Genomic DNA, 5,579 nt, shown 5'->3' with positions numbered 1-5,579 from the left:
AGGTATAGTGTGACGTTTTAATACTTGAATACATTGTATAAAAACCAGAGTGTTTAAGATATCCATTACCTCATACATTAATCATTTCTTTATTGGGAAAACATTCAAAATCTTCTCTTCTAGCTATTTTGAAATACACAATACACTATAATCACAAATTATGGTCACACTACTGTTCAATGAAACACCAGAATTTATTCCTCTTTTCTAACTGGAACCTTGTATTCCCTGACCAGTCTCTCCTTATTCCCTCTTTTCCTCTGTCCTCTCCAGTCTCTGATAACCACTGTTCTACTCTCTACTTCAATGAGAGCAGCTTCTTCAGATTTCACATATGAGCAAGATCATGTTATATTTGTCTTTATGTACCTAGGTTATTTCACTTAAAATAATATCCTCCAGTTCATCCATGTTGCCGCAAATACAGGATATTTTTTATGGCTTAATAGTATTCCATTGAGTATATATACCACATTTTATTTGTCCATTGATCTGTTAGACACTTAGGTTGATTATAAATTTTGGCTACTATAAATAGCATTGCAATAAGCATGGGAGTGCAGATATCTCTTGGACATACTAATTGTATCTCCTTTGGTTATATACTTAGAAGTGAGGTTGTTGAATAATCATAATAGTTCTACATTTAACTTTTTGAAGAACCTCAAAAAATACCCTTTTTCATATAAAGCAGCATTTACAGTTTCTAGCCATTAGGTTCTGATAACTTTGGGTGATAGTTTTCTGTCTATGACACCCTCCCTCCCACATTACTCTACTGCTCTACTGTCTAAAGTTGTCAGTTTATGATCATATATTGCAAAATTCTCCAGGTCCCCTACATTTTTTAGGCTATTACATATCTCTTCTAAGCCTCTAGGGCTCTTCTCCCTCCCCGTCAGTATGAAGATAATTTTGTTTCACACTTCCTCTTTTCTTACAGGGTGTTCTCACAGAAGAGTTTCTAAGTCCTGTAATTAGAGATATTTTCCTTTATACCAGAGAACTGTCCATGTCAGATGAGTCACAAAGACAAGAAGGAATCCAAGCTGGATCTAGAACTACTAATCCCCCCACCATACATGTCCTACTCCTAAGTCAGGGATCATTCTGCTATAACATTTTGTTTCACATAATGATTTTCTTGCAGCTGTGTGTTTGTCTTTCTCAGTGCCAAGCTTTGTTCAGTCTCTTGATTCATTAGAAATATATAAGAGTGACTGGGCATGGTGGCTCACGCCTGTAATACCAGCACTTTGGGAGGCTGAGATGGGTGGATCACAAGGTCAGGAGATTGAGACCATCCTGGCCAGCATGGTGAAACTCTGTCTCTACCAAAAAAAAAAAAAAAAAAAAAAAAAAAAAAATGCAAAAATTAGCTGGGAGTTGTGGCATGTGACTATAATCTACTTGGGAGGCTGAGGCAGGGGAATCGCTTGAACCAGGGAGTTGGAGGTGCAGTGACCTGAGATTGCACCACTGCACTCCAGCCTGGTGACAGAGCGAGACTCCATCTCAAAAGAAAAAAAAAAGAGAAAAGAAATATATAAGAGTACAGAAATCCTATTTGCCAGTAGAGTCACTTACCTTCTTATAGTGGAGAGAGATTATTTCCCTTACCCCTGCCCCATCACACACACATACAATAGAGTGCTATTATAAGGAAGAAAACATGGGTCCTATGTGAAAAAAAATCACACTGAAATTCCATACTAAAGACCATTTGGTGGAAGCATTGTGCTAGGTATGTTATGTTTGGCTACATCTTCTCACTTACTTTTTCTGGGGTTAATTAGATTGTTTGGGTTGCAAAAATTTAAGAGTTACTCAGGTTACCCAAGCAATGGATATTTACTGAATGGTAACAAATGCTTTACAGCAAAATTACTCAGACATCTTGCAGAAATAATTAAGATAGGACCTTAGCTGTGCTTCCAGGCCTCATAAAAATGAGATGGTCACACAGCTATAAGCCTATAAAATCACAAGAAAAGATACATAATCAGAATCATAAAAATAATTAACAGGAAAAGCTGTATAGTAAAAAGTTAAAGAGATACAAGCCTAGCTTAGCAACTGAAAGGTTAGTCTGTAATATATATATATATATATATATATATATATATATATATATATATATATATATATCTACTGACCTCACTGGCTCTTCTTTACCTGCATAGAGTTTTCCAATGCCTACTCTGGTGTTCTGTATTATCCTAAGTAAGCTATTCATTATGTATCTTGGCATATCTACTTCTGGCCCTTCTACCAATCTTGAAACTATCTTCATATATTTCAAGATATAACTCCTTCAGGAAGAGGATTGATCCACCAAGTGTCCACTGGACCTGTTGGGCAGAGCTTTCATTACAGCTCACCTTCATGGACCTGGAGACTGACTTTCTTTGGGGCAAATGTCCATTTATGGACCAATCAGTAGAGTCACCTACCTTCTTATAGTGGAGAGAGTACTGGCAGGCATCATAGATGATTGCAGATGATTCAATTGATGACCATAACAAATTGGAGATGGGAACCTCATAGAAGGTGAATTTGAGCATGGAAGATATTTAAGTCTTAGCCTATGGAGAACACCTTCTTGCTCAGAGACCATGGAAATGAGCCCCACATCACTGGCATTTGAGCTTAGTGCAAAGCTTTCTTTTCCTCTCAGAGTGACAGCAGGAGAGCTCAGTTGCATAACAGGATGTATCTGGAGACTAATAACCATGCACACACAGTCTGCTCCTGCCTGGAATGAGATACCCAAAGAGACAACTAGGTAATGTGTTAAACCTTTAACATGAGCCGAGTGCTGAGTCAGCACTGAGCTAGCCACTCTCCATGGTGCTGTTAGATACACATGGCAAGACTTCATTCTCATCATGTTTATTGCTCCAGCATTGCCTAAGGGAGTTATAAAAGCTAGTAGTGGCCTGTGTAATTTTTTCTGGCATGGCTAAGAGAAAAGGCTTGAAGTTGGAGACTGATCTCTGGGTATAAAGCGGTAATGGGTGATCATTCACACCTTTTCTTCCCAGCTACATTAAATAACACTTTGGTATTCGGCCATAATTCACAATCTGCAGCGGCTGTGTCAGAGGGAAGGGGGGCTTTCATTCACTCAGTTTGACTGCAATTTCAAACACAAATGCAGTGAAGAATAGTCTTGCTGAGCCTACAGAAATTATTATTCTAGATGCAGCTTTTTAAATTTGCGTAAATTTTGGATCCTATACTTACAGAAAAAAAGGAAACATGGCTGTGACCAGGGAGATGGTTGCATCTTAAGAGTAGTGGGGATAAGGCACAATTTTCCTTTAATGAGGTGATTTTTTTCTGCTGAAGTCTTGAACTCTGAAAAAGAAAACTGTGTTTGAATATATAAAGGAAATGCAGATTGGATGTCCTCAGTGAGGTGTTAAAACACGAAGTCATTCCATTTCAGGGAGACATAACATGTGAATTTGCAATCCCAAGATGATGGCAATGTCACTAGGGGTGGCAGGGACTGCTGTCTTTGTGAAATGCTCACGCTGTCCCTGAACACTTGGGCTCAGGAGCACTAGACGTTCAATTCCATGGCAGAGAAGAAATACCCCTCCTGTACATTTCCAGAGCAGTCCCTTCTAATAAGCCACATAAGGTAAAGGAAGAGAAAACAGAGGTCTGTGAGATAGAAGAATGGAGAAAGAATGTTCTTTCCTTGGCTTCTGGGAGCTAAATTGAGAGCAAGTGAAAACCATTAATGTCTGATATGCATGGAGGCAGTGTAATACAGTTTAATAATTATTATTATTATAGATTTCACAGTCAGGTAAGCCCTGATTTGAATTCCAGTCTTTCAGTTCCTAGCGGAAAGACCTCAGACAAGTCACATTAGCTGTCCCAATTTTGGTTCTTTCAACTGTCAGAGAATGATATTAATATGTACAAGGTGCTATAATAATTAAATTGGGTAGTGTCTGTAAAGCATTTAGCACAGTGCCTAAATAAATGAACACGACCTAGCTCAGCATGAGTGACTCCTGCCTTTCCTGCTGGCCTCATCTGAACCAATTTCCTAATCTGTCTCTACCCTTATGACACCCTGGCCTTATTTTTTTTGTTTCTCAAATGCTTCCGGCTTTTTCTAGTTTATGAACCATTGCCTGTAATATCTCTACTGCACAGTCTCCTGGTCTCTAACACTTCTGTTGCCGGAGTAACGTTTTTCAACATTTACTTTGACTTCTTAAATGAGGTTCCCCAAATAAGCACATTAGCCTTTCTTTACACGAATACATGAGACTGTGATTACGTGTTTTTTTTTCTTAGCACCTTGCAGTTTTCCGCCACCACATTTATTATAGTTGTAGTTAAATATATATTATATAAATTATTTTTAAAAATGTTAGTGTCTTGTGTTGAACTGAAGGCTTTATGAAGGAAAAAAAAGACTGTGTGGTCTTATTTGCCAGTTACCTCTGGCCCCCTTCACAGTAATTAGTACTCAGGAGTTATTAATCCTTGTGGATTAAGTGATAATTCCATTCTGTGAATGTGAATTGAAGGAAGAAAATCAGTGAGCATTACCCGCCTGGAAGGGTGGGATGGCATCTGTATAGCAAATGGGAAATGTTTTCTGGGTCCAGACAAGCAATCGTGGTCCTCCAAAGAATGGAATTGCTTCTCTGTTTTCCTTTTCCTTCTTGTATTTCTAAAGGTATAGTTTGAGCTGCTTTAACAAATTGTCACAGACTGGGTAGTTTAAACGACAGAAATGTATTTCCCATAGTTGTGGAGGCTGGAAGTCCAAGATAAAGGTGCCGGCAGATCTGGCGTCTGTTGCAGGCTGTCTTCCTGGTTTGCAAATGCCCATCTTCTCATTGTGGCCTCACATGGCAGAGAGCAGAGACAAACAGAAACTTCTCCTGTCTCGTCTTATAAGGGCCTACTCTAATTCATTAGTGCTCCACCTTCACTGATGAATTAACTCCCAGAGTCCCCACCTCCTAATATCAGCACATTGGGGGTTAGGATTTCAATATATGAATTTTGGAAGGACACAAATATGCAGTGCATAACATACCCAACACAAGAGAGTCCATCAGGATGCCTGGGCCCTTTATAGATAGGCCAGTTCTCCTGACGGAACTCACACATGTTTTCTCAGCCCAATTTTGATCGTACTCATTGATTTGGTAAGACATGGTCCAAAGGGTTTTCAGGAAGATCCAACATATCTGATAATGTGGATGTGTTTCCAAGTAGATATTCTCATTTCAGGACCATATTTAACTGTGAACTGTAGCTTCCTCAGTGCCAAAAGGTAGTTCATACAACTCGACAAAATCAGCCATAAAGAATCAAACTCCTGGTGCATACACATTCTACTATTATATACTTCTCTTCGAAGAAGGGTCTGTTTTCTTGTTTCTGTGTCTCCAGGGCCTGAAACAGTACCTAATAAATGCTGGCACTTCAGACATTTGTTGAATGAATGAATGAATTGCTCAAACATAAGCTGATAACCCATATTGCAAGTATATATGGGAAACAAATTTATTGAGTGTCTGTTCCAGATATGTTTCACT

This window comes from Aotus nancymaae, unplaced genomic scaffold (assembly GCF_030222135.1).
Source record: "Aotus nancymaae isolate 86718 unplaced genomic scaffold, 86718_ANA_hifiasm-v0.15.2.pri h1tg000059l, whole genome shotgun sequence".
Taxonomy (NCBI): domain Eukaryota; kingdom Metazoa; phylum Chordata; class Mammalia; order Primates; family Aotidae; genus Aotus; species Aotus nancymaae.
The sequence above is the reverse complement of the archived record's forward strand: the minus strand, read 5'-3'. Positions refer to the sequence as shown.